General features: G+C 35.8%; 1 protein-coding gene across 1 annotated transcript in view; it reads left to right on the forward strand.

The window, feature by feature from the left end:
- Positions 1-8295, forward strand: part of LOC308338100 (ankyrin repeat domain-containing protein 26-like) — a 317834-nt gene that overhangs the window by 145442 nt on the left and 164097 nt on the right. The window lies entirely within an intron of this gene.

Here is an 8295-nt window from a genome sequence, read left to right on the forward strand (position 1 = left end):
AAAAGAAAAGAAAAGAAAAGAAAAAAAAAAGAAAGAAAGAAAGAAAAAGAAAAAGTCATTGCCAAGACATTAAGGAGCTTACCTCTAATATTTTCTTCCTCAAATTTTGTTGTTTCAGGTCTTACCTTCAAGTCTTCAATACTTTTTGAGTTGATTTTTGTGAATGATGAAATGAGTCTAATTTCATTCTTTTGCATATGGATATCCAGTTTTCCCAGTATCATTTATTGAAGAGACTATTTTTCCCTATTGTATATTCTTGATGTTTTGTCAAAAGTTAGTTGACTCTAAGTGTATGGGTTTATTTCTGGGATCTCTTTTCTGTTCCATTTAAATGCCCGTTTTTATGACAATACTGCACTGTGTGATTACTATAGCTCTATTACTACACATAGTTTAAAATCAGAAAGTATGATGTCTCCAGCTTTGTTCTTTCTCAAGATTGCTTTGGCTATTCAATATTTTCATCTCCTTAGTTAAATATATTTCTAAGTATTTTATTATGCTGGATGTTATTATAAATGGGATTTTAAATTTCTTTTTCAGATCATTTGTTGTTATTGTATAGAAACACTACTGTTATCAGTATGTTGATATTGTATCCTGCAACTTTCCCGAATTTGTTAGTTACATCTAACAGTTTTTTTTGGTGGAATGTTTAGGATTTTCTATATATAAAATCATGTCATCTGCAAATAGACAGAACTTACTTTTTCCTTTCTGATTCAGAAAACTTTTTTTTTTTTTCCTTGCCTGATTGCACTGAGTTGGTGTGGTGAGAGTGGGCATCCTTGTCTTGTTCCTGATCTTAGAGAAAAAGCTGTCAAGCTTTCCTCATTGAATATGATATATGGGTGCTTATCCCATATGGCTTTTATTATTATGTTGAGGTATGTTTCTTTATCTAATTTGTTGAGGGTATTTATCAGGAATGGATGTTGAATTGTGTCAATTGCTTTTTATGCATCTACTGAGATTATCATATGATTTTTATCTTTTATTCTATTAAAGATGTTATTGATTACCTATTCTTATTATTATTATGTTTTTAATTGATTTGTATGTATTGAACCATCCCTGTATCACAAGGATGAATCCTGCCTGATCATAGTGTATGGTACTTTTATTGTGATTTGAATTTGGTTTGCTAATATTTATTGAGAATTTTTCATCTATGTTCAGAGAGGATATTGGTCTGTGGTTTTTTGGTTTCGTTGTTTTGTTTTGTTTTTCCTTGTAGTGTCCTTATCTGGCTTTGGTATCAGGACAATGCTGGCCATGTAAAATGAATTTGGGAGTGTTCCTTCCTTTTCAATTTATTGGACGAGTTTGATAAGGATTGTTGTTAATGTTTCTTTAATGTTTAGTAGAATTCAACGAATATAATTATCTGGTCCTGGTCTTCTTGTCATTGAGAGGTTCTTGATTAATGATTCAATGTCTTTACTCATTATTTGTCTGTTCGTATTTTCTGTTTCTTCATGATTCAGTCTTTATAGGTTATATGTTTCTACGAATTTATATATTTCTTTTTGGTTTCCAATTATTGCCATATAATGGTTCACAGTAATCTTTTATGATATTTGTATAGTTGTGGTGTCAGTTGTGTCTCCTTTTTCATTTCTGATTTTATTTAATTGTTTTTTTCTCGTTGAGTAGAGTTAACACAATGATATAGGAGAAATTACTGCCTGTGTTCTTTCTAGGATTTTTATGGTTTCAGGTCTCATATCTAGGACTTTAAGCCATTCTGAGTTTATTTTTGTGTATGGCTTTAGAAAGTGGTCCATTTTTATTCTTTTATATAGCTGTTCTGTTTTCCTATATCATTTATTAAAGAGATTGTCTTTTCCCCATTTTGTAGTCTTGCCTCCTTTGTCATAGGTTAGTTGACTAATGAGTATTGGTCTATTTCGGAGCTCTCTTCTGTTCCACTGATCTGTGTGTCTATTTTTGTGACAGTACCATAATGTTTGATTATGGAAATCTGGAATGGTGATATCTCCAGCTCTGTTTTTCTTTCTCAAAATGACTATGTCTATTTGAGGTAATTTGTGACCAAGAGAAAAAGAGAAAGGACCCAAATAAACAAAACCAGAAATGGAAGAAGAGAAGTAACAATAGATACCACAGAAATAGAAAGTATTATAAGAGAATACTGTGAAAAAATATATGCCAACAAATTGGACAAACCAGAAGAAATGGATAAAATCCTAGGAACATATTATCTTCCAAAACTGAATCAGGAAGAAATAGAAAATCATTTCTGATTTTATTTATTTGAGTCTTCTTCTCTTTCAGTCTTAGTGTAGCCAAAGTTTTGTTTAGTTTTTTATTTTTATTTTATTTTTATTTATTTGACAGAGAGAGATCACAAGCAGACAGAGGGGCAGGCAGAGAGCTGGGCTGGGGGAGCAGGCTCCCTGCCAAGCAGAGAGCCTGATGCAGGGCTCGATCCCAGGACCCTGGGATCATGATCTGAGCAGAAGGCAGAGGCTTAACCCTCTGAGCTACCCAGTCACCCCTGGTTTAGTTTTGTTAATCTTCTCTATTATTTTTCTGGTCTCTGTTTTATTATTTCTGCTCTGGTATTTATTATTGCCCATTTTACCCCAAAATTTATTCATTTGTTGATTTTCTGTCTGGATGGTTTATCTACTATGGAAAATAGGGTATTAAAGTCTTCCACTCTTATGGTTTTGTCTGTTTCTCTCTTCAGACTTTTTTTTGAAAACTTATGTATTTTAGAGAGAGAGCATGGGGTAGGGGCAAAGGCAGAGGGGACAGGGAGTCTTTTTTTTTTTTTAATAAACATATAATGTATTATTAGCCCCAGGGGTACAGGTCTGTGAATCTCCAGGCTTACACACTTCACAGCATTCACCATAGCACATACCCTCCCCAATGTCCATAACCCCACCACCCTCTCCCTACCCCCTCCCTCTAGCCCCCTCAGTTTGTTTTGTGACATTAAGAGTCTCTTATGGTTTGTCTCCCTCCAGATCCCATCTTGTTTCATTTACTCTTTTCCTACCACCCAAGCCCCCCATGTTGCATCTCCATTTCCTCATATCAGGGAGATCATATGATAGTTGTCTTTCTCCGATTGACTTATTTTGCTAAGCATAATACCCTCTAGTTCCATCCACATCGTCACAAATGGCAAGATTTCATTTCTTTTGATGGCTGCATAGTAGTCCATTGTGTGTATATATATATATATATATATATATATATATATATATATGTATATATATATACTACATCTTCTTTATCCATTCATCTGTGGATGGACATCTAGGTTCTTTCCATCGTTTGGCTATTGTGGATATTGCTGCTATAAACATTCGGGTGCATGTGCCCCTCCGATCACTACCTTTGTATCTTGGGGGTAAATACCCAGTAGTGCAATTGCTGGGTCGTAAGGTAGCTCTATTTTTAACTTTTTGAGGAACCTCCATGCTGTTTTCCAGAGTGGTTGCACCAGCTTGCATTCCCACCAACAGTGTAGGAGGGTTCCCCTTTTTCCGCATCCTCACCAGCATCTGTCATTTCTTGACTTGTTAATTTTAGCCATTCTGACTGGGGTGGGTGGTATCTCATTGTGGTTTTGATTTGTATTTCCCTGATGCCGAGTGATGTGGAGCCTTTTTTCATGTGTCTGTTGGCCATCTGGATGGCTTCTTTGCAGAAATGTCTGTTCATGTCCTCTGTCCATTTCTTGATTGGATTATTTGTTCTTTGGGTGTTGAGTTTGCTGAGCCCTTTATAGATTTTGGATACTAGCCCTTTATCTGATATGTCCTTTGCAAATAATTTCTCCCATTCTGTCAGTTGTCTTTTGGTTTTGTTTACTCTTTCCTTTGCTGTGCAAAAGCTTTTGATCTCGATGAAGTCCCAATAGTTCATTTTTGCCCTTGCTTCCCTTGCCTTTGGCGATGTTCCTAGGAAGAAGCTGCTGCAGTTGAGGTCAAAGAGGTTGCTGCCTATGTTCTCCTCAAGGATTTTGATGGATTCCTTTCTCACATTGAAGTCTTTCATCCATTTCGAGTCTATTTTCATGTGTGATGTTAGGAAGTGGTCCAGTTCCATTTTTCTGCATGTGGATGTCCAATTTTCCCAACACCATTTGTTAAAGAGGCTGTCTTTTTTCCAGTGGACATTCTTTCCTGCTTTGTTGAAGATTAGTTGACCATAGAATTGAGGGTCTATTTCTGGGCTCTCTCTTCTGTTCCATTGATCTATGTGTCTGTTTTTGTGCCAGTACCATACTGTCTTGATGATGATAGCTTTGTAATAGAGCTTAAAGTCTGGAATTGTGATACCACCAACTTTGGCTTTCTTTTTCAATATTCCTTTGGATATCTGAGGTCTTTTCTGGTTCCATATAAATTTTAGCATTATTTGTTCCATTTCTTTGAAAAAAATGGATGGGATTTTGATAGGGATTGCATTAAATGTGTAGATTGCTTTAGGTAGAATAGACATTTTCACAATATTTGTTCTTCCAATCCATGAGCATGGAATATTTTTCCATTTCTTTGTGTGTTCCTCAATTTCTTTCATGCCTACTTTATAGTTTTCTGAGTATAGATTCTTTGCCTCTTTGGTTAGATTTATTGCTAGGTATCTTATGGTTTGGGGTGCAATGGTAAATGGGACTGACTCCTCAATTTCTCTTTCTTCTGTCTTGTTGTCAGTGTAAAGAAATGCAACTGATTTCTGGGCATTGACTTTATATCCTGACACTTTACTGAATTCCTGTACAAATTCTAGCAGTTTTGGAGTGGAGTCTTTTGGGTTTTCCACATATAGTATCATATCATCTGCAAGGAGTGATAGTTTGACTTCTTCTTTGCCAATTTGGATGCCTTTAATTTCTTTTTGTTGTCTGATTGCTGAGGCTAGGACTTCTAGTACTATGTTGAACAGCAGTGGTGATAACGGACACCCTTGCCGTGTTCCTGACCTTAGCGGAAAAGCTTTCATTTTTTCTCCATTGAGAATGATATTTGCAGTGGGTTTTTCATAGATGGCTTTGATAATATTGAGGTATGTGCCTTCTATCCCTACACTTTGAAGAGTTTTGATCAGGAAGGGATGCTGCACTTTGTCAAATGCTTTTTCAGCATCTATTGAGAGGATCATATGGTTCTTATTCTTTCTTTTATTAATGTATTGTATCACATTGATGGATTTGCGGATGTTGAACCAACCTTGCAGCCCTGGAGTAAATCCCACTTGGTCGTGGTGAATAATCCTTTTAATGTACTGTTGGATCCTATTGGCCAGTATTTTGGTGAGAATTTTCGCATCTGTGTTCATCAAGGATATGTGTCTGTAATTCTCTTTTTTGGTGGGATCCTTGTCTGGTTTTGGGATCAAGGTGATGCTGGCCTCCTAGAATGAGTTTGGAAGTTTTCCTTCCATTTCTATTTTTTGGAACAGTTTCAGGAGAATAGGAATTAATTCTTCTTTAAATGTTTGGTAGAATTCCCCTGGGAAGCCATCTGGCCCTGGACTTTTGTTTGTTTGGAGATTTTTGATGACTGTTTCAATCTCCATACTGGTTATGGGTCTGTTCAGGTTTTCTATTTCTTCCTGGTCCAGTTGTGGTAGTTCATATGTCTCTAGCAATGCATCCATTTCTTCCAGATTGTCAGATTTGTGGGCATCGAGTTTCTCATAATATGTTCTTATAATTGTTTGAATTTCTTTGTTGTTGGTTGTGATCTCTCCTCTTTCATTCATGATTTCATTTATTTGGGACCTTTCTCTTTTCTTTTTGATAAGTCTGGCCAGGGGTTTATCAATCTTATTAATTCTTTCAAAGAACCAGCTCCTAGTTTCATTGATTTCTTCTATTGTTTTTTTAGTTTCTATTTCATTGATTTCTGCTCTGATCTTTATGATTTCTCTTCTCCTGCTGGGTTTAGGTTTTCTTTGTTGTTTTTTTCTCCAGCTCGTTTAGGTGTAGGGTTAGGTTGTGTATTTGAGACCTTTCTTGTTTCTTGAGAAAGGCTTGTATCGCTGTATATTTTCCTCCCAGGACTGCCTTTGCTGTGTCCCGCAGATTTTGAACTGTTGTGTTTTCATTATCATTTGTTTCCTTGAATTTTTCAATTCTTCTTTATTTCCTTGTTGATTCATGCATTCTTTAGAAGGATACTGTTTAGTCTCCATGTATTTGGGTTCTTTCCAAATTTTCTCTTGTGATTGAGTTTTAGCTTAAGAGCATTGTGGTCTGAAAATGTGCAGGGAATGATCCCAATCTTTTGATCCTGGTTGAGACCTGATTTATGAACCAGGATGTGATCCATTCTGGAGAATGTTCCATGTGCACTAGAGAAGAATGTGTATTCTGTTGCTTTGGGATGGAATGTTCTGAATATAGCTGTGATGTCCATCTGGTCCAGTGTGTCATTTAAGGCCTTGATTTCCTTGTTGATCTTTTGCTTAGATGATCTGTCCATTTCAGTGAGGGGGGGTGTAAAAATTTCCTATTATTATTGTATTATTGTCATTGTGTTTCTTTGATTTTATTATTAATTGGTTTACATAGTTGGCTGCTCCCATGTTAAGGGCATAGGTATTTAAAATTGTTAGATCTTCTTGTTGGACAGACCCTTTGAGCATGATATAGTGTCCTTCCTCATCTCTTATTATAGTCTTTGGCTTAAAATCTAATTGATCTGATATAAGGCCACCCCAGCTTTCTTTTGATGTCCATTAGCATGGTAAATTGTTTTCCACCCGGGGCAGGGAGTCTTAAGCAGACTCTGCATTGAGTGCAGAACGTGATCTGGGGCTCCATCTCATGACCCTGATCATAACCTAAGCCAAATCCCAAATCTGGATGCTCTACCAACTGTGCCAGCCAGGCGCCCCTCTCTTCAGATCTAGTAGTATTTGCTTAATATATTTCAGTGCTCTCGTGTTGGATGCATACATGTATTTATGATTGTTGTGCCTTCTTGATCAGTTGACTCTTGCATCATTCTATAGTGGCCTTCTTTGTCTTTTGTTACTATTTTTGACTTAAAGTCTCTTTTGTCTAATGTAAGTAAAGCTACTCCTGCTCTCGTTTGGTTTCCACTTGCATGGAATATCTTTTTCCATCCATTCACTTTTAGCCTATGTGTATTAAAGCTGAGGTGAGTCTTTTGTAGGAAGCATATATGTGGGTCTTATATATTTTATCTGTTCACCCACTCTGTGTTTTCTTCCTGGGAGAAATCAGTGCATTTTCATTTACAGTAATTATTGATAGGTGAAGATTTACTTATGCCATCTCATTGTTTCCTAGCTGTTTTATAGTTCTCTTATACCTTTCTTCCTCTTTGACTGCCTTCCATTGTGAATTGATGATTTTCTGTAGTGGTAGGCTTTGATTCTCTTCCATGTATCATTTGTGAATCTATTGTAGGTTTCTGCTTTTTGGTTACCATGAGGCTTACATGAAACATCTTATATGTATAGCGGTCTATTTCATACTGATAACAATTCAACTTCAATCACATGAAAACTCTACCCTTTTACTCCCTTTTATATGTTTATATTATAAATATAAATACATATAAATAGAATATATTTTATATTATATACTATATGTTTTATATAGTATATATATTTTATATTATATACTACCCTTTTATATTTTTGATGTCACAGTTTACTTCTTTTTATATTGCGTATCCATTAATAAATCATTGTAGGTGTAGTTTTTTATTTTATTTCACTTTTTTTCAGTGTTCCAAAATTCATTGTCTATGCCCCACACCCAGTGATCCAGGCGATATGTAGCTGTATTTTTAAAAACGTTTGTCCTTTAACTGTTAAACTAGAGTTAAATGGTTAACATGCCAGTGTTGTGTATTTTCATGTGTCTTCATGTTTCTAATTATCATCCTTTCACTTCGATTTCAAGTATTCCTTTCAGCATTTCTTGGAAGGCAGTTCTAGTGGTAGTGAGCTCCATCACCTTCCTTTTTGGGGGGAAAGTCTTCATTTTGCCTTCTTTTCTGAAGGCAATTTTGCCAGGTTAAGTATTCTTGGTTGGCAGTTTCTTTCTCACAGGATTTTGAATATATCATTCCGTTCACTCCTGGCCTGCAAGGTCCCTGCTCAGCAATCTGCTGTAGCCTTATGGGGCTTACCTTGTATGAGAGAGTTTTTTTCCCTTGTTGCTTTTGAAATTCATTCTTTGTCTTTGATTTAGTGAGTTACATTATAATGCATCTTGTAGAAGATCATTTTGGGTTGAAATTTTGTGGTGACGTATTACCTTCATTAACT

Source organism: Martes martes, assembly GCF_963455335.1.
Source record: "Martes martes genome assembly, contig: scaffold_81, whole genome shotgun sequence".
NCBI lineage: Eukaryota > Metazoa > Chordata > Mammalia > Carnivora > Mustelidae > Martes > Martes martes.